General features: G+C 42.4%; 1 long non-coding RNA gene across 1 annotated transcript; it reads left to right on the top strand.

The window, feature by feature from the left end:
- The first annotated feature begins 9,979 nt into the window (after nt 1-9,979).
- On the top strand, nt 9,980-17,185 carry LOC132656920 (uncharacterized). The gene is made up of 2 exons (XR_009594730.1): nt 9,980-10,102; nt 16,561-17,185. It is a non-coding gene; the product is annotated as an uncharacterized LOC132656920 (long non-coding RNA).
- Nucleotides 17,186-21,624: the final 4,439 nt, after the last annotated feature.

The following is a 21,624-nucleotide window of genomic DNA, read 5'->3' as shown; positions in this document are numbered from 1 at the left end:
TATATATTGAAGGTCTTTGCTAATTTTATTTGTTTTTAAAAATTATTTTATTTTTTGGTGTCTGTACACGTGTAAGTGCAGTGCCTGTGCAGGCCAGAAGTGGGCGTTGGATCCTCTGAAACTGGAGTCACGGGAAGCTGTGAGGTGCCTGATGTCAGTGATGGGAACCAAAGCCCACTTTTCTGCAAGAGCAGTGGGTGTTGCTAACCAGTAAGCCATCCCTCCAGCCCCTCTTTGCCAATTTTAAGGACCAACAGAAACACAGGAACTTATCAACGGTAAAAGATTTTACCCATTCTTTTATCGAATCATCTATTCCACTTGCCTGCCTATTCAACGGACAGAGGAGCTAGAGAGCTTAAACACTATCTTCCCTCTCTCGGAGGAACTTATATTCTATGTGAGGAACAAACACAGGACTAAATATCTGCCTGGCCAAGGGTGAAAGAGTTATAGCAATAAGCAGGCTCCATAAACCACTAAAGAGTAGTCAGAGAGGCTTCACAGGTAAGGCAATATTTGAAATGAGACCAAAGCTGTAGATCATTTGTGACTACGTTGATGTGGATGAGGTGCTTGGGAGTTATCCAAAGAGAGAAACTGAAGGAAGAAAATAAAAGCAGAGCAGAGGGGTGAGAGAAACAGAGAAAGGGACAGAGAGAGAGAAAGAGAGACAGACAGACAGACAGACACACACACACACACACAGAGTCAGAGACAGAGACAGAGGCAGAGACAGAGTGAGTATGATGCATGTTTGAGAGCTTACCAGTAGGTCCCAGAGTCTGGATGGAAACTTCAAGTGGGACAGAGTAGGAGAGAGATCAGCAAGCAGAGCAAGACCATCAGGAGTTGTCCACAGGGACAAGTTAGGAAGCCACACTGCCCCCCGTAGGGGATGGAAACGTACAGAAGAATTTAAGCAGGGGGGTATGTGTGTATTCTCAGACCAAAACCAAACCTCGTTGTATTCTAAAAGGTGGAGTGGAGGGAAAGAGGTGAGAAGCAGTGTGCTGGCTGCTGGTTGGGCTCTCTTGTTGTTCACTGTGTGGGACCTCAAGCAGCTCCCTGGCCACCTCTGCTTCTGAAGCTGCAGCCTGATCAACGTCAGTCTTTGCCCGTTTGGCTGGGAAGATTCATTGGAAGATGGCTCAAATATTCTATTTCTGGGAACCCTCTGCTCTGCACCCTCCCCTCTTCTGCTGGAGGCCAGTGCTTAGGGAGTCACAGGAATGGTAAACATGAAGCCAATCTGACTTTGTGCATCCAGTCTGGGCCACCTTGAAGCTAATCCCATGCCAAACCAATTCCAGGCTGCAGCCAACATGTTAAGTTTGTATTTTCTCCTCGTATTCTTTCTTGAAGTACCAGATGTTGCAAAGCCGGAGACCCAAATAATCTCATCATCTTTAACACAAGTTTAACCCTTCTCCATCAATCAGAATAAAAATAGATGTCAAAGTCATCATAGTCACATGATTAGACACACATATTAAAGTTGACAGTTCTCATTTTTTTATTGACAAATATGGAATATTTTGGAATATTGTAATAGTGCCATCTCTAGAATCAGGCTGACTAGTTTGAAAATGTTAATTTCACCATGGGCCAGTTACTCAACCTTTCTCTACCTCAGTTTCTTCAGCTTCAACCATGGAGAAAATATAGTTCATAAAGTTCAATGATTGAAAACTGTAGTTTTCAATCATTCTTAGTATCCTTCTGGGATACTTCACTCAGAATGATCTTTTCTAGATCCCACCACTTGCCTGCAAATTTCATGATTTCCTCCTTTTTGATTGCTGAGTAGTATTCCATTGTGTAAAAATACCACAATTTTTGTATCTATTCCTCCGTTGATGGACATCTGGGTTGTTTCCAAGTTCTGGCTATTACAAATAAAGCTGCTACAAACATGGTTGAACAAATGTCCTTGTTGTGTACTTGAGCAAATTTTGGGTATATACATAGGAGTGGTATAGCTGGGTCTTGTGGTAGCACTACTCCTAGTTGTCTGAGAGAGCGCCAGATTGACTTCCAAAGTGGTTGTACCAGTTTACATTCCCACCAGCAATGGAGGAGGGTTCCCCTTTCTCCACAACCTCTCCAGCATGTGTTATCACTTGAGTTTTTCATCTTGGCCATTCTGATGGGTGTAAGGTGAAATCTCAGGGTCGTTTTGATTTGCATTTCCCTAATGGCTAATGAGGTTGAGCATTTCTTTAAGTGTTTCTCTGCCATTCAATGTTCCTCTTTCGAGAATTCTCTGTTTAGCTCTGTTCCCCATTTTTTAATGGGATTACTTGGTTTGTTGCTTTTCAGCTTCTTTAGTTCTTTATATATACTGGATATTAGCCCTCTGTCAGATAATGGGTTGGTGAAGATTCTTTCCCAATCTGTAGGCTGTCGTTTTGTTTTGATGACAGTGTCTTTTGCTTTACAGAAGCTTTTCAGTTTCACGAGGTTCGCTTATATAGACCTACAAGATATGATAAACATAATGAAATCTACACAACTAAAGAAGATAATCAAGAAAGTGGTCACAAGCGAAGATGATCAATCCTCATTTAGAAAGACAAATGGGATGTGCATTGAACGTATGACAGGAGTCTACCACAAAAGGCATCTGAAAGACTCTATCTAGCAGTGTTTCAAAGCAGACACTAAGACTCATAACCAAACCCTCGGCAGAGTGCAGGGAATCATATGAAAGAAGGGGAGTTAGTATGATATGGAAAGGATAGGAGCTCTACAAGGACCAAATATATCCAGGCACAGGGTCTTTTCTGAGACTGACACTCAACCAAGGACCATCTATGGATATAACCTAGAACTTCTGCTTGGATGTGGCCTGTGGTAGCTCAGTAACCAAGTAGTTTTCCAAAGTAAGGGGAACAAGGACTATTTCTAACAGGATCTCAAGGGAAGGCTCTTTGACAGCCCCCCCCCCCAGGGGAGGAGCAGTCCTGTTAGGCCACAGAGGAGGACTTTGCAGCCAGCCCTGAAGCTACCTGATAAAACAGGGTCAAATGAAAGGGGAGGAGGTCCTCCCCTATCAGTGGACTTGGAAAGGGACAGGGAGGAGACCAGGGAGGGAGTGTAGGGTTGGGGAGGGAATGAGGGAGCAGGATACAGCTGGGACACAGAGTTAACAAAATGTAACTAAAAAGAAAAATAAAATAAAAAAAAGAGTAAAAAAAGAAAAAAAAAAAAAAAAAAGAAAACCGTAGTGAACATAAAAGGCTTAGGATGTGGCCCAGGCATTATTTGGTGTCAAATATGAATGCTAACAGCCACAATAAGCTTTCATATTATATAGGAAGCCAGAATGTAGAATTTAAGTACAAGGAAAATAAGAGGTTTACCTTTGCTCAGCATCCAGCTGGATCTAGTCAGAGAACGAAGCAAATCCTAGAACCAGGAGGCCAGCTGAACCCCTTTTATGCTTACATTTCTCAGTACAGCTTCTGTGTTGGTCTTGTAAACACCAGTTCCTCACAGCAGCATCAATTCTGGCATGATCCTATACCCTTTCACCATTCTCCCCAGGATATCACTACCTCTGATTCCAGCCCCCTCAGATACACGGTACAATAGAAATGCCCTGTCTTCCAAGTGCTAGAATTCCAGGTCCTTGTCATTGCTCAGATGCTGCAGCACAGGAGAACTCTCTCTGCCTTGCCTATTCATAGACCTGCATCTGGACTTAACAGTCCTTGGCTGATGATTGCACACAGGCTTCTGGAAAGAATGTCAACCATCAGGGCCTCTGCCCTGACTTCTGGATTGAGAACAGTTGCACCCATTCAGCAGAAATCCCTGTTACTTAGTTTTGAGAGAACTCAATGGAAGAAATTGCCTGGCAAGTCCGAGTTTCAAAAACTTAAAGCACAGCGTTAAAATTCATTGGTAATAGTAAGATGAAGATGAAAAATCTGAATTGTTTTTATGAGAAGAGAGATACTCAAGCTGTACATTACACCATTCCATAAAGAAAATGCTGAAATGGAACAAGGACAAGAAGAAATAACTCAAAGTGGAAATAATTAAAAGCCATAAGCAGAACAAATCTTCAATTTCCTGGTAATTATGAATATAAAAAAAGAGATGTTATTTGTTGGTGCATAAAAAATCAATAATGATTACAATGGATAGTAATTTCAAAAAGCTACCATAAAAATGAATTATTTGCATATTATCTAAATGGCACAATACTTCAAAAACAGAAGTTGATGATAGTTTGGTTTGCAAAAGACTTAGAAAGCCTGGTGCCCTTTGATCCAGTCATTTCAGTCCTAGAAATCTCCCTTACAGTCATACATTTTTGCACAGAGGTTATTTCTAGAATTTTATTTGTTACAGCAAATAAATCAAGTAACATCATCATAACAACAATAACAACAGCAAAAATTTACCAAACAAGCATTTTTATAGATTAAAAATGGGAAATGAAGCTGGGCAGTGGCGGTGCACACCTTTGGTTCCAGTACTTGGGAGACAGAGTCAGTCAGATTTCTATAAGTTCAAGGCTAGCCTGGTCTACAAAGCAAGTTCCAGGACAGTCGAGGCTACACAGAGAAACCCTGTCTCAAAAAACAGGGGAAAAAAAAGCTAATTAAAAAAGGGAAATGATTAAATAAATTATGACTCACTTTTACAATAGAATCATTACATTCCATACTTTCTAATATTGTCATTATTCCCTGAAAGAAAATAATTTCTAACAACCCCAAATTGCATAATGTGTTTATACTCACATAACAGATTTATTATACCAGGTGTTGTTAACCATATTTTAAAAGGACTTTGATTCTGGCTGTTATGAATAAAATTGCTATGAACATAGTTGTGCAAATGTCCTTGTTGTATGGGTTGAGCATCTTTTGGATGCCCAAGAGTGGTATAGCTGGATCTTGATTTAGAGGTCTAGATGTCCTTCAACCGAAGAATGGATACAGAAATTATGGTACATTTACATAGGGGAATACTATTCAGCAATTAAAAATAAGGAAATCGTGAAATTTGCAGGTAAATGGTGGGAGCTAGAAAAGATCATCTTGAGTGAGGTAACCCAGAAGCAGAAAGACACACACGGTATATACTCACTTATAAGTGGATATTAGCCATATACTATAGGATAAACATAGTAAAATCTATAGTCCTAAAGAAGCTAAACAACAAGGAGGACCTTAAGGAAGAGGCTTAATCCTCATTCAGAAGGGCAAACAAGATAGACATCAGAAGTAGGAGAAGACAAGGAACAGGACAGGAGCTTACCACAGAGTGCAGGGAATCTTATGGAAGAAGGTGGAGATAGAAAGACTTGGAGGGAACAGGAGCTCCAGGAGCTCCAGGACAAGGAGACCAACAGAGCCAAAATATCTGGGCTCAGCGGGTCCTGCAGAGACTGATGAATCAACCAAGGACCATGCCTGGAGAGGACCTGGACCACTGCTCAGATGTAGCCAATGGGCAGCAGGAGCTTGAGGGCACTAATCCCATTCCATGTCCAGTCAGGAACCAGACAGAGACGAATGCTGGTGCTCAGATCCCTTCCTTTGTATACAGTCCAGGGTCTCAGCCAAGGGAAAGGGGCCACCCACAGTGGTTCCTACCCACAGAAGGTGGGCCTTCCCACCTCACTTAACCCAGTCAGGGTAATCCTCTACAAGTGTTCCCACAGGCTCATCACCCCAGGGGATTCTGGATCTCCTCAAGTTGACAGTTGAAGCCAACCATCACAACATCAGTGTGCTTTTATCCCCTTCAAATCTCAGACGCAGATTTTGTAGATGCTTCAAAACAGGATGTTATACACACAAGGAGTTCTTGGATTACCTTTTACTGATTGACAGCCAAGCTGATGCCCAGGCTGATCTCTGCTGAGAGAGGGCTAGTTAGTTACCTAATTATGTTGAGCATCTTGGTTTCTGTATCTATTTCGAACAGTGGAGTATACTTTAGTTTGTATATGGGGGTTCCCTAGTAAAGGAGGCAGGGGCAGTCATTGTCATGAACTCGGTTGCCTGCTCTTTGGTCGTCTCACCCTGGTGAGGTGGCCTGACAAGGCCATAGAGAAAGAGGATCCAGGCAGCCCTGATGAGACCTGATAGGCTAGGATCAGATAGTAGGGAAGGAAGACATCCCATATCAGTGGACTAGGGCAGGGGCATGGGAGTCGGGGAGAGTGAGGGAGGGTGGGACCAGGAGGAGATGAGGGAGGAGGCTACAGCCCAGATACAAAGTGAATAAATTGTAAGTAATAATAATAAAAAAATAATAATGAAAAATGTAAAAAAGGAATTTGATTAATCTACATATACATATAAATATCATAGAACAGATATGTAGCATTATATACAATTTTAGGACACATAATTATGAGGTTGTATATTTTGTTAGTATATACAGATTGAATTCCCAGTATATAACATTGTAATAAACTAGCTTATATTTAAAAGCCAAATCTATACATACAAAAGAGCTGTATATATACTACTGAAAAGGACTAGAGAAAAATAAATGAGAACCTTGGCAGTGGTTATAGGTTCATAGGCAGAAAGAGCTGCAAGAAACTTCAACTTGCTTGACACAGCCTGCTGCGGATGTGTGAGTTACACAGCTTTGCACACTCTTCTCACCTGGAGCCCTCTAATGCTGAGGGTTTTTCTTCTTTTGGTAGGTAAAGGTTCTGAGGTTCAGAAAGATGATTATGTTAGTCAAGGTCCCCAAAGCAAGGAGAGGTAGAGTTGAAACTTGACATGGGTCATATGACACTCCAGCTAACTAATTCTCTGAAAGGTTATGGCACGACCAGGCATTCTGTAGCTAGAGAGAGGCCAGGAAGTGGTGGGAACCTACAGTTATAATTCCTAAAAGCTTCACAGGCATTAAAGAGAAATAGGAAACCTCAACTCAAATTCTAGGTAGAAGACAGGTTCTGCATGCTTAAGGCAGGCACTTATTATATAAAACATCTTGATTCTCTGGTTGAATTGAAGAACCATTTTCACAAGTTACCCATAAGACTGTTGAAGAAAAGAAAGTAAGTAGGTGCCAGCCTGCCAAGCTTAAAGGGAAGCAAACCACTGAATAAGGGAAGGCTTCGTTTTATGCTCACAGAAACAGCAGACGACAGTGAGGTGACTCACATTTCCACCTCTTTCGCCATCATATGGTGACCTCAGGTTCCTAAGTTGAGGGTCAGGGTGAGTTTGTCGGTGAGTGAGCGGATGGGACGCTGCACTCTCTGACGTCTTTCTTTTCGTATTCTATCTTATGGTTCCAAACAGAAGCTTGACCATCCAGGAGCTTTGGAGTTGGAGAAGCATGGAGCCGGGAATGTCATACTCAGGATGCCACAGCCCATGACCTCTGCTTCTCTTACGTCTGCAAAAGCTGAGCTGCAATGGATATAGTCTGAGGAGTCAGTGCTTGGTGCTAACTTGAAAAATCTCTTAGGATGAGAATTATTTCACTTTGCCCATAAGTACCATTTGCGTAACTTCCTGTTTCCCCTTAAGGAACCATTGAACTCTGAGAGTTATCACTTTCCCAGGTTTATTTTTCTGAACTTGCAAATATTTTTTTTTTTTTTTCACTCATTGACTGACCAAATGGTCACTATGCTCAAAATGTACATCCTGTGTTTTTCATTTTGCCCTGGCCTACAAGATATTGGAAAAAAACATTCTACTCAAAGAAGACAGAAGCAATTATTAAAAGTAGTTTGGAAACTATGATGGTTGGTGAACATATGGAATGCTATCTAATCAGTATTTTCTCAAACATTCTATTTGTTATGAAAGCCCAAATTCTCTGTTTAGTTCTGATCGCCCTTATCAAGACATCCCAGAGGTAATGAACTCTGTCTTTGATGCACCTTCCTTGGCCTTCTTAACCTCTCACCTTAGTTACTTAGCTCCTGCATTTGGGCTCTGACCAAGTGGGAAGGATTAAGTGATTGGGTTAAGCCAGTGTGATTGTGGGCAGATGAAAGAGTAGCAGAAAACACCTACCCATGACGGAAAAATAAGAGCAGTTTCTGAGTGTGCCTCCAGAAGGTGGGTGCATCGCTCCAGGCTTGTTGAGTGGTTCTGTGGTCCTATGAGGCTTTCAGTACACTTAGAGAAGGAAAGAAAACATCATTGCAACATCAGAAATGAATGCAAAAGAAATAATCAGGAAAATGTGAAGGAGGTAAGAAATGTGGTAGTGGCTTATAATCTCAGCACTTGCGAGCCTCAGGCAGAGGGATCACGGCCATTTCTATGCCAGCTTGGGATATAAAGTGAGACCCTGTCCCAGAAACAGGAACCCGAACTCAAAGCGGAGGGAAACACAAAAGTCTGGAAGGGAGTTTGGTTCAGGATACAGGGAGAAGCTGCTTGCTGTTGCTACCTGCTGGGAGAGTGAAGCACAGTTTTACTGGGTATATCAACCACACTGCAGTGCAGATCCCAAGCTTGGAGTAGTCAGGCGACCTGAAACAGACTCTCTGTCTCTCTCTCCCTCTCTCTCTCCTCTTGTGTGCTTTTAGTTTCATTTTTGTTTTTCTATTTTCATTTTTTTGAGAGACATGAAGTTGTGTGGGTAGGGAAAATATGCTTAAAATATGTAGCATGAAAATTTTAAAAATAAAGCAAATAATTAAAAATAAAAAAACTTGTACACTATCATACTTAGATTTTTAAAGAAAAAAAATAAAAAAGTGTTTTAGATATACAAGATAATAGTTAATAAAGCTTTCTTTTGAAAAAAGTGAAAAACAAGGAGCAAGTGACTATTGTATGGCCACAAGCATCCATTTTTTTTTTTTTTTTCATTTTATGAAAAAGGGTTTCTTTGTGTAGCTCTGGCTGTCCTGGAACTCACTCTAAAGACCAGGCTGGCCTCAAAACAGAGATCCACCTGCCTCTGCTTCCCGAGTGCTGGGATCAAAGGCATGTGGCACCACTGCCTGGCTAGAGTATCAGCTTTATACATGAAAATGTTGGAATATGCTGATTGCTCTTTCATCTCCTAGAGCTTTGGTTTTCTTTTTAGGGGGCTAACTTAGTAATATAACTGTTGTAGATAGATTGAATGGCTTTGGTAACTAGGCTGGTGAGGTGACAAAGATGCTTGCCACCAAGACAACCTGCATTTAATCCCTGGGACCCGTGGTAGAAGGAAAGAATTGATTGTCCTCTGACTAAACCAAATTGTTCAGATTAGTTTCTGGTATAGAGTAGATGCTGAATAATGGTATCTTAATGATTACTTAGACTGGAGCATGAATGATGGTTTGTATTCCTCTTAAAATTTTTAAATTTATTCTTGAGAATTTCCCTGATGTAAACACAAAATATGGTAGTTACTCCCAATTTCCCCATGCGGCTTCCCCAGATACCTTTCAGTACATCCTCCTCCCAACTGGACTACATGTATGTGCTTGGGTGTGGGGATAGTCACCACATCCTCAATAAGGACCGAGTCTCCCTCCCCCAGCAGCTATTAAATGACAGTAGCTCCTCAGTAAAGTGTGGCACCTAGGGATTTCCTGCTCTGTATATGCTGGAGTTTTAGCTGGCCTGGTCCCATGCAGGTAACCACAGCTTCTGTGTGCACAGGAGTGCCGAACCCATGTCTAGAAGACAGCATTTTATGGCAGTCTTCTTCCCCATCCGAATGGGCTGTGTTCCAATAGAGGATGTAAGGACAGAGGAAGCAGGGCAGGTCGGGAAAAAAACAAAAAACCAAAAACAGAAGGTCTTGTTCTCGAACCAGAGACATTTTGTAAATGTAGGGTGAGAAGGCCTGAATACTGTTTCAGAAGACTATAAGTGGACTGTACTGAAGATCTGAGGAGGCTGATGGCATCACACCCCTTTTGCTGTATAGAGACATTTTGCTTCAGATTCCTACCAGTTGACCTCAGTAGGTGTTTTGGCATCTACCAAGATGCTGCCTCTTGGTAGGGTAAGCATTGTGTGTTTATGTGGTCTCTTGCTTCCCAGTACCTTGGAGTGTCATAGGAGTTATGCAGACCTTCGGTAGCACACTTGTGAAGTGGCAAGAGCCGTGGAAGGAGGCAGTGCGTAGACAGAGTGGCTCACAGCAGGTGAGTGTGCTGTGCAGGTGGGCCCCATTCTTGGTTTTCTTCTTCCCAGAGCCTTCAATAATAGCTCATGTGACTGACTCTGCTTTATCTCATTAGACATCTGTTCTGGGGGAGAGAGAAATGAGGAGAACAGAGCACTGTCAGGGCAAAAGCAAGAAGCTACAGCGTCTCTTGCAAAAGAGTAATGAATCATGGAAATTGTTATCTAATATATAAGGGGTATGAATCTGTAATTATGAAAACGTTCAGACATGATTTCTCCAGCAGGGAGGGATCAATAAACAGGTGTTTCCTGCATCTTCAAAAAGGCTTCTTTCCATTCCTTACATCTTTGTTCTTGTATTCGTATTAGACTCATTCTTCTCTTTGGGCAGCTAATAGCCTCCCCCCACCCTTCGGTGAACAACTGGGCAAACATCTTGGGAAACAGTATAAACTTTGGAGATCATGTGAATTCATCAGGGCCTCAGAGCTGAAGCTGAAAGAGAACCCACTGAGACACTGACCAAAGGAACATAATGGTGGATTTAAAGAGCTTGGACTGCAAGAGGCTCAGTTATATCACTTCAGTTTTGCAGGAGACAGCTGACTCGCAAACAGCACCAGTCAGTGATCTGCAAGCTTAACTGCATATTGAGATCAGTTGGAGATTTAAATATCTTTGCTGCTTTGGCCCCTGTTCCCAGAATAATTGGTTTGGTATTCACTTAAGACACATGGAGATTAAAATTCTTAGTGGACTCTTCTATCCTGAGACTAAAAACCTCCATATAAAATGTGATGCCCAGTCCTACTCTACTGCTACACTATTGTGTTAGTAAGAGGTACCAACCCAGACACCCAAGTATTTTAGTACTGGCATATGCTAACTCTGAAGCTATTTCTCAGGTCTCCAAACCCTTCTACATATTGTTTCTTAGCACACATTATTGCATTCTGCTGTCTCTTCTCTGAACTACCAAAATAAGTTGCGAGGAAAAAAAAGGAATCAGTGAAGGCCATATTCTGAAAAATAGGGGATCGGTGTGCGCCTCTCTCACCTAGATGGTTTCTAGCTAGGAACAAAGACCGTGATACAAAATAGAAAACAAAACAAAACAAAACAAAAAACCTTCATGACCACCATGAAATAATAACTCAAAGGCAATTATTTACTGTCCATGAAGAGTTGACCTGGTTTTCTCTGTCAAGATGACTCTATGGCCTATCTAAGAGCTCTTCAAGGTCTCCATAGACTGAAAAATATGTGGCTGCACAAGTTGATGGAGCAGTGAAAGCAAAAATCTCCCACTGCAGCTGGGCAGACAAAGATTCCTTATGTTCAGCTGTGCATGCTTTTTACCTACAACACAAGGGAAGGCAGAGAATGGTCTCCTCCTGGGATAGGATATGTAGAAGAACTAATTTCTGCTGGCTTCATCCCTGTAACTTAATTTAGGAATTATGGCTTGTGTTTCTTTCGCTATTTGTAGACACTTTGTCTCTTTTTTTCCCCTAATGATGCACTTAAGTAATTGGCAACCATGATTCCATATTTTTTTTTCACAGGGCCTTACGGAAGGTAAGAAGTCTAGATGCTGCTTAGCCATCATTTACTGCTGCCACTGTGTTACAGAGTTTTTCTGGAGGATGTGTTGACTTGCCCTGAGATGTATTATCGTTTTTTATGGAAATTATCCAGATTATATTAGTTAGTAATGCATGAAAAGAAAAGAGAGAAAGGATATAGAAAAGCAAAGAAGCGATGGCAACTCATGAGAATTTAATTCTGTGTAAGGACCTTACAGGCTGGGGCTGTAGCTCAGTTGGTAGCATGCTCTCCTCACATGCTAAAAGTCATGTGTTTGATTCCCAGTACCACAGAAGCCAGGTGTGGCAGTGAAGTCCTGTAAACCCACTATTCAGGCGGTAGAGGCAGGGGCATCAGAAGCCCAGGGTCATTCGAGGCTACCCAAGCAAGGTCAAGACAACATTGGGATCCACGAGACCATTTCCATCCTTTAAAAATAAAGAGACCTTCATGTTTGTCCTAGATTTGGGCCATGGCTGGGTAGTTTGTACCTGACTTCCCTTCTCCAAAGCATATAGAAAATAAGAAAGAAAGTAAACTCATCTTTCAGGAAATGAGCATCCAGTAGCGCAATGCTGAGATCCCTAAAAATAAGGGGAACACACCATCCTTGGATTTCTCCCTGACTGCAATTCCCAGGCTATCACATGAAAAGCAGCGCTGGAGAGGAAGGCAGCGGTCTCGCCGTCAGAGGAAACAGACTCCGGTGTCTGGACAAATCCAGACAGTGACTGGGATAGGGTATGGCTTAGAGAGCTACAAACTTGACATAAAATTCATACTGAGTCTGGCTGACTCACAGAGCTGTGCTTTTATAAAATGTGTTTTTAGGAGCTATGTTGGAGAAAGGAGATGGGGAAGTTTAGTCACGTGCAGAGATTTCAGAGTTTGCACGGAAGTTGAAGTTTTGGTCCAGCTCATAAATACCGCGGGCTTGTTCTCGAAATATCACACCTTAGAAATTGGGATCATTCTAGAAGTTAAGTTTATATTCTGTATGGGGCAAAAATGAGACAGAGCAAGGCTAATCAGGGCCTCTAATCTTTATTTGGATTTCCCTACCCTAGTCACACGAAAGAATGTGACTTGTGATTTCATGTTTGTTTACACTTGCAGCAACAGAAATGGTAGCATACCTGGAAAGTGACCTCGGGTCACAGCAGGCACCACATCTTTAACTGGTCCAGACCCCTACTCGAGAGAGTATATGCAAGTGGAGATAGGCTTTTGAAAACACCTTGGTTTCATTTAAATTATTTGTATGTTCAAGAAATTCTGGGGACCCCATGAACCTTGAGCTGTCCATCTGCTACATCTGTGTAGAGGGCCTAGGTCCAGTCCATGCATGGTCTTTGGTTGGTGCTTCAGTCTCTGCACGCCGCTCTGGGCCCTGGTTAGTTGGCTCTGTTGGTCTTGTGGAGCTCCTGTCACCTCCAGGTCCTTCTACCCTTCCTCCCACTTTTATGCATGACTTGGGGGCTGTCTCTGACATAGACTCTGTTGTCTGTTTCCTGATTAGTTGCCCTCCCCCCGGTGGAGCTGCCTCACCAGGCCACAGGGGGGAGAGAATAGGCTCAGTTCTGATGATACTTAATGAGCTGGGGTGGGTGGGCAGATGGGTAAGGGGTTTTCCTTATCTGAGAAATAGGGGGAGAGGGAAGGAGAGGAGAGAGGAAGGGTGGGAGCAGGAGGATAGGAGGGAAGGGGCTATGATCAGCATACAAGGTGAATAAATAAATTAATTAAAATAAAAAGAAATTAGGGGCTGGGGAGACAGCTCAGTAAGAAAATGGCTTGCTCCTCAAATATGGCAACCTGAGTTTTCAATCCTCAGCACCCACAAAAAAGGAATGGGTGTGGCCGTTCACATTTGTAATCACAGTGCTGGGGGGTGGAGGAAGCGGGTAGATGCTCAGAGCTTCCTGGCCAGTAAGCTCCAGATTCAAAAAATAAGGTGGGAAGCAAATGAGGAAGCCAGCCAACCAATGTTGACATCTGGCTCTATGCACAGTCACACACGTGTAACACATGCCTCCTGTACATATGCACAAATGGATCGGTACAGAGAGAGAGAAAGGGGGGGATTCAACCTTCCCTCAGGCTTGCTTCTGTTTTTATCTTTCAGGCGTTGATTCTGAGCCCTTTCCTGTCATGCTGACAGGGTGACTGGGGCCTCAGGCTGTGCCACACAGCCCAGCAGTATCAATTATGGTGCAACCACAGGGATTCCACTTGACCTCTGGAGAATCCAGGAACTGTTAGCCATGTGCAAAATTGGCCACAGCTCCCCAGGAAAGATTTGGGACAGATGGATTGACAAAACTCTGAATCGTCATACATTGCATTTGGAATGAGCAAATGAATCCACAGGGTTAGGGAGGCTGGAAATTCAGCATGGACCTTGCCTAAGATTTTGTTGTACCTCTTTCCTGACTTGATTTTAACTTTGCCAAACTTGTATCTTATACCGTACCTGTGGGTAAACAGTTTCCAGTGAGTTATTTGAAGTGAGTTATTCCACCCAATCATGATTCCTGAGAACTAAAGTTTACAACTGATATCAGGAGCAAAGATGGGCTTATAGGACCCCTCAACTTCATCCACAAATAGTACCTTTATAAGCTGTGGCTTTGTAATTATAAATAGTCACAAGTTAATGTGTAAAGAGCTGGCATGAGTGTGGTGATGATGACTGTCTATTACAAGGAAGGACTTGATGTTTGAACACATAGAAAGTTCTTTGAGCTCTGAGTCATTCATTCATTCATTCATTCATTATTTAGCTAATACCTTACTACACAACATAAACACGCAGCCCTTCAATTGAGATGATTTCTAGATGTTAAAGAGGGATAATAATAATGACTAACAAAGGAAACCATTAAATTAAAATAATTAATTGTTAATAGAGAGCTATAGACATCAAACTGTGAAATCTGTCTTGTAGCAGCTGAAATTATGATACTTTGAACCAAGTGCTGTAGCTTGGCTCTGGAAGTAAACCTGTGACAAGGCTTGGTCCTCAGTTGACATTACTGGGAGGGGGTACTCTCTTAAGAGGCACCCGTAGGGCCCAATGGAAGGAGTTAGACCACCGGGACCATTCCATGAAATAAGCTGTTGGCACTCTGGATTCTTTCAATGTCTGTTTTTACTTCCTGGCTGCCATAAGGTGGATTTGCGTTAAGGATGAAGCAAAGGAGATTGAAACCTCTGAAGTCATGAAGCAAAGTTAACTTTATCCCTTAGAAGTTGGTTATCTATAAAACAACCTCTGGACAGCCTGCACGACTACTTGTTAGTTGTCATAGTCAAGGCAGTTGTCAGCATCAAGAAAAGTTAACACGCCAAATAACCCAAGTAACACGCCAAAGTTTCACAGAAGGTGGTAGGCACTCATTGTAAGCTGAGTGTTTCATTTTCCTTATTTTAAAGTGGATATAATACTCTTTCCTACAGAGAATTGCCAGAAGGATTAAGTCAGGGGATGCATTCAAAGTCCTTAATGGGTTACATAATCGAAACATGCTATTATTATTATTAGGTTTATCTTTTAAACCTAACAGGTTCTTAAACTGAAGGTATTAGTTTCCAAAACATCTACTTTTGTGGCTTCTTAGTTTCTTGGTCCCTGGAGCTATGCATAGGAAACAGAAGCCATAACTGTCAGTCAGACAACATGGTGCTGATATCAATATTCATGATGAACCAAGATGGCTATCACTGGACATCAGGAAGGGCTAGGAGTCCATGCAAAATGGCCGACACCAGATGTCTGGGGATATAAAGAGTAAGCAATGATGTAATCTGTTACACAATGATCTCTGGTAGAATGCCACCTTTGTATGGGGTTGTTTAACTGTGGTCTTGAGGTCAGAGGTCAGAGGTCAGTACTTTTTTCCTTGCCAGCCTGCCTGTGTGTGTGTGTCTTCCTGTAGACAGACTCTGTGAGTCCTGTCTACTGATGTACATGTGTGTCTGTGCCTAATTGCCTGTGGCATTTCCATGCTGACGTGTGGCTAGCTGCCTGCCAGCATCTGCCAGCCTATTGTAGGCCTGTTTGTTAGAGAATAAAGTGTCTTCTCAGCCTAAGATGCCTTCCAGTCTCTTCGACCTCTAGTTCTCTGGTGACTTTCCCCACTCCTGGCTTCAGTGTGGACCTCACACTATGACAGCCTTAGGGAGACCGCAGAGCAAGGGCAGATTTGAACTGCATGTTCTTGCAGAAGAGTTAATGAACTTCTTTTAGAAATTACTTCAATTCCAGCTGCCTTGACTGTCTTTGTGGTGGTGGTGGTGGTGGTTGTTGTTAGCAAAACACCAGAGGGATTTGGCTGTTGTACATGCCGGGCGCAAAGCCCCGGAGAAAGCCGAATTGGACTTTGTAATCTTGAGGCTTTTAGGCAGGAAGAGGATTATGAAGCAGCTGGCAAGAATCAAATATTCATTAGTTAGTTTGTAGTGACGATGTTCAAATGTTTAGATGGTTTCTCTTCTAGGGTAGCTCAAGCTTTGCCCCGGAGAACATTGTACAGATTATATTGGGCTGTGAGGACTGTTGGTATATTAGTCGTTTCTGAGATTGTCATGTAAAATGAAAATGTACAGTCATGTAAATACATATTTGACTGTAACCCACCCTATCGAATGTACGGGAGAAAGGTAGAGGTAATGTTTTACGGAAATTAAAATGCATATCCTTGAGCAGTCTCTCAGAAAGAAACAGTGCTCTCCAGCAACAGGACCCCTGCACACCCCTGATTCTGAGCATAATAACCATTTGAACCCAGTGCACTAACCTTCCTGGTCATTTTTTATCTTGCCCCGACACGGCCCCTCAGGCTCTCCCTTCTTAACCCTCAAAACTCGTTTAATGTCGTTTGGCCAGATGCAGCAGTATATTGAACTCTCTTCGAGTCATATCGCATTGGAAGCCACAAGGAAGGCAGGCAGCAGCAGCAGCACAGCTTAAACTTGGTGTGAAGTGGCCCCCTTCCACGAACCCTCAAAGTTGAATACAGACCCACATTCCACAGGAAGCTTGTTGAAAATTCGCACGCCCCGGTGAGACACCTCCAAGGGCTGGCGCACTGTGCCGCCTCTGCCAAGGATGGGGAACGCATTTTAAATGGCTCCACCCGGCCATCCCGAAAGCAGCAAGGCAAGAGCAACACCATGGGGGTAGCGTGGGCCTCTCTGACAGCACGAAGGCTGGTTCTCTGTGCGCCCCCCAAGCAAGCTCCACTATTTATGCAGCGCTGAAATCAATGCTGTTCTTTGCAGCGTCATATAAAACAGAGCTGGTTCCCCTGTGAAGAAAATGGCCTTTTCCTTCCCTCTGTCTGCTCGACTCCACTGCTGGAAGAGGGCACCGTCTCACTGTTCCAGAAGGCTTAGGCTGAAGTTTAACTTCACTGTCAACATCCCGAGGGGTGGCATTTATTTTCAGTGTTCATGCTGAATTAGGAAAGAATGTGAAACTAATCAGAGCCAATTAAAGCTTCCACCCTGAAGTGTTTCTTTTTGTGAAAATCAGCTGATAACCCTCCCAGGCCACTGATTAAAACACGGGGCCCACCCTTTTCCTGGTCTTGTTTAGTCTTACTGACTGCAATCAACCTTTGCAAGGAGTGACTGGGAAACAGCAGCCTTATGCCTTCTCCATAGACCTTTCGTTCCTTCCAAGAAATAACTAAGCAGGTCATACGGAGAATGAGTGAGAGAGAGAGAGAGAAAGAAAGAGAGTGAGTGACACACAGAGAGAGACAGAGAGAGAATTTAGACTCTGGTTACTTAGACTCTGGAAGACAGGGTTCTGCAGCCTTTGATGCTCTATGCTGATGAAATACAGCACCTCCCTGTATTTTAAGTGAAATGGAGCTCTTGGCTTGAGCACACACTCTCTTTTTTAACCTTAGATTTTGCTGGGCCTAGTGGGAACTGCTTTCTGTTTTGCAGTGAGTACTAGAATGACTAGTGTTAGAATAAAACTCCATGTTCTGTGGGGGCTCCCAGGAACTGTGATTGTGCCAGGGAAGGAACAAAACCAGATAATGAGGCATGTTTTATTTATATCAGCAAATAGTCACCATGTCGATGAGTTTTCTGCACACTGGCAAAGATGATATATTAGGAAATTTCCTTTGCCATGTTCTAAAGTAAATATGATTAATTTTCTCATCAGGAAAAATGAAGGGATTGGCCTAGATTAAGGGCCAGCAGACTTTTTCTCAGAAGTATTTCAGGCTTTATAGGCCATGTGGTCTCATTCACAATTGCTAAGTATTACTGTTGAAACACAAAATTAGCCATAGACAATAAACAAATAAACAAATGGGTGTCACTCTGGGGTGCTGCTGTTACAGCACAAAATTAACATAGACAATAAATCAATAAATGAACGGGTGTCACTCTGGTTTGATGATCCTTTTTATGAAAACTAGGGCGTATTTATCCATAGGGTATAGCCTACTTTCCCCAGAAGGCAAAGATCTTTTTCAGTGCTTCCAATTTGTCATTTTTTTCCCCAAGCAAATTAAACTCCAGCTGTCTCTTGGTTACACTTGGTCAAGCTCTCTAGTGTAGGCCCATTTCCAAATGTTCCTATCAAAGGCCACTACTGAAAAAGCTGTGCTGTGAACTTGACAGATGTCTTTTAAAAATATTACGCATGTGGAGAGTGGGGGCCTGTACACAGGAGTGCACAAGGGGCCAGACGATGGTGGAGCCACTAGAATAGGTTCTGAGATGCATGGAGCAGGTATCCAGAACCGAACGTGGGCCCTCCGGAAGAATGACAAGTATAGTTGTTAGTGCAGATCTCTGGTCCCCTGACAAATCTCTTGGTTTTTATTATAATCATTTGTGTGTGTGTGCCATGTGTGCGGGTAATTTTGGAGGGTTTGACTGGTTCTTCCACTATGTGAGACCCAGGGATGGGTCTATACCTGTGACTGTTAGGCCATCTTGCCAGTCCTTGATAAAAGTCTTTTTTTTATAATTCTTTATTAATTACACTTTATTCACTTTGTATCCCCCCTGTGTTCCCTCCCTCCTCCTGTCCCAATCCCTCCTTTCCTCCACCCTCTGCGCGCATGCCCCTCCCCAAGTCCACTGATAGGGGAGGTCTTCTTTTCCTTCCTTCTGATCCTAGTCAATTAGGTCTCATCAGGAGTGGCTGCATTGTCTTCTTCTGTGGCCTGGTAATGCTGCTTCCCCCTCAGGGGGAGGTAATTAAAGAGCAGGCCAATCAGTTCATGTCAGAGACAGTCCCTGTTCCTATTACAATGGAACCCTCTTGGACACTGAACTGCCATGGGCTACATCTGTGCAGGGGTCTTAGGTTATCTCCATGCATAGTCCTTGGTTGGAGTATAAGTCTCAGGAAAGACCCCTATGCTCAGATTTTTTGTTTCTGTTGTTCTCCTTGTGGAGTTCCTGTCCTTTCCAGATCTCACTGTTTCCCACTTCTTTCCTAAGATTCCCTGCACTCTGCCCAAAGGTTGCCCATAAGTCTCAGCATCTGCATTGATAGTCTGCAGGGCAGAGCCTTTCAGAGGTCCTCTGTGTCAGGCTCCTGACTTGCTCCCTCTTTTCTCCTTCTTCTGATGTCCATCCTCTTTGCCTTTCTGGATAGGAATTGAGCGTTTTCGCAAGAGTCCTCCCTCTTGATTAGTTTCTTTAGGTGTACATATTTTAGTAGGTTTATCCTATATTATATGTCTGTATGAGTGAGTATATACTGCTTCTGAGATAGCTCACTCAGGAACTAAAGAAGTTAAACAGCAAAAAAATCAAGTAATCCAATTAAAAAATGGGATACAGAGCTAAACAGAGAATTCTCAATAGAGGAATATCGAATGGCAGAGAAACACTTAAAGAAATGCTCAGCATCATTAGCCATCAGGGAAATGCAAATCAAAACAACCCTAAGATTTCACCTTACACTCATCAGAATGGCTAAGATAAAAAACTCAAGAGACAACACATGCTGGAGAAGTGTGGAGAAAGGGGAACCTTTCTCCATTGCTGGTGGGAATGTAAACTTGTACAACCACTCTGGAAAGCAATCTGGTGCTTTCTCAGACAACTAGGATCCTCAAGATCCAGCTATACCACTCCTAGACATATATTCAAAAGAGTCTCAAGTACACAATAAGGACATTTGCTCAACCATGTTTGTAGCAGCCTTATTTGTAATAGCCAGAAACTGGAAACAACCCAGATGCCCCTCAGTGGAGGAATGGATGAACAAATTGTGGTATATCTACACAATTGAATATTACTCAGCAATAAAAAACAAGGAAATCATGATAAAAGTCTTTTAAACACCCGTTGAATCTTCTCATACAAGCCTAAAATGGTAATACCGTAACTAACTTTAATAGATAAAAAGAAACAAAACTTTAAGATACAAAGTATATGACTGTAGTTGGTGATTGTTTTATTCTTATCTAGCTACTATAACAAAATACCACATACTGAGTGATTTATAAACAACAAAAATCCACTGATCACAGTTTTAGAGAGGGAGGATCTCAAAATCAAGTTTCCACTAGATGTAGTATCTGGTTGGGGCTTCCACTTCACAGAAGGTGCTTTTGTGATAGTGTCTTCACATGCTAAAATAGGCAAGGAGCTCCCTCAAATCTCTTTTCTGAATCCTCCTAAATCCTCATTTATGAGGATAGAGCACTCATGATCTACTAATTTTCTGAAGGTCCTTCCTATTTTTTTTTTTTTTTATCATCTTGGAGGTAGGTTTTGAATGTGTGAATTGGAGAGGCATAAACACTCAGAACATCATAGTGATGCCTGTCAGGTCTAGCATCAACTTCCAGAGTGCAACTCTTCTCACCCTTCTTCCTCTTCTTCTTCTTCTTCTTCTTCTTCTTCTTCTTCTTCTTCTTCTTCTTCTTCTTCTTCTTCTTCTTCTTCTTCTTCTTCTCCTCCTTCTCCTCCTCCTCCTCCTCCTCCTCCTCCTCCTCCTCCTCCTCCTCCTCCTCCTCCTCCTCCTCCTGATGAGACAGGTCTCTCTACATAGCTCTGACTGTCCTGGTCCTGTAGACCAGGCTGGCTTCAAATTCACAGAGATCCACCTGCTTTTCACTCCTTTCCAGTGCTGGGATCAAAGGTGTACGGCATCATGCCTGGCTAAGGGTCCAATCCTTAAACACTGTGCTTTCTATAGATTTTCATGATGGTAGAATTTCTTTCATACCAACTAGATAGTGTGTGTGCTAACCACTTATTGAGGGATAGCTATAGAACAAGACTGAGGGGGAAAGGGATTAAAACAGGAAGAGAGGAACAATGGGTTTTTAGAAGTGTAATAGTAAACTGATCAGTGGCTGAGGCAGATGTATGCTAAAACAAACCCATTGGATTTGAAAGGCAAACAGTTAATGATTAGAACTCAGTCCTGTAGAGGTGTAAAAGTTTCTATTGTGGGAGTGATTCATAATCTTGAGCTTAGCGTGTGGCAGGACTGGCACTAAGGTGACTTTCCTGGTGGCTGAAAGCAATGTTTCTAAGTACTCATTTTTTGTTTTTTGTTTTTGTTTTTTCTTCAAATAACAGCTTCTTGGAAGTCAGTTCACTGTGTCGTCTGAGACGAAGGTAGCAGCGGCAGCTCATTCTGTACACATACATGGTTACTCAGTTAGCAAGAAGAATCTGTTGGTTTTTTATTTTTATTTTTATAAAGCAGGGTAAATGGATTGGTTATGCTACAGCTCAAAGCTATTTCTACAGCTGATAGGAAATATCTATAGGATCTAGAAAAATAGTAAAAAAATGAGCCATGTACACATCAGTCCCTAATTTAGGAAGTACCGGGAGTTACACTCTGAGTTCCATGTTTCTACAAAAACTTTCCTTATGGAGGTTGGGACCATCATGTTTATCTAGAAGGGAGCTTAAAGGAGTGTCTTTTGGACTGATTAGTTTTTAT

The sequence above is a fragment of the Meriones unguiculatus genome, chromosome 10, assembly GCF_030254825.1.
Source record: "Meriones unguiculatus strain TT.TT164.6M chromosome 10, Bangor_MerUng_6.1, whole genome shotgun sequence".
NCBI lineage: Eukaryota > Metazoa > Chordata > Mammalia > Rodentia > Muridae > Meriones > Meriones unguiculatus.
Note: the sequence above shows the minus strand (reverse complement) of the source record. Positions and strands in the feature narration are given on the sequence as shown.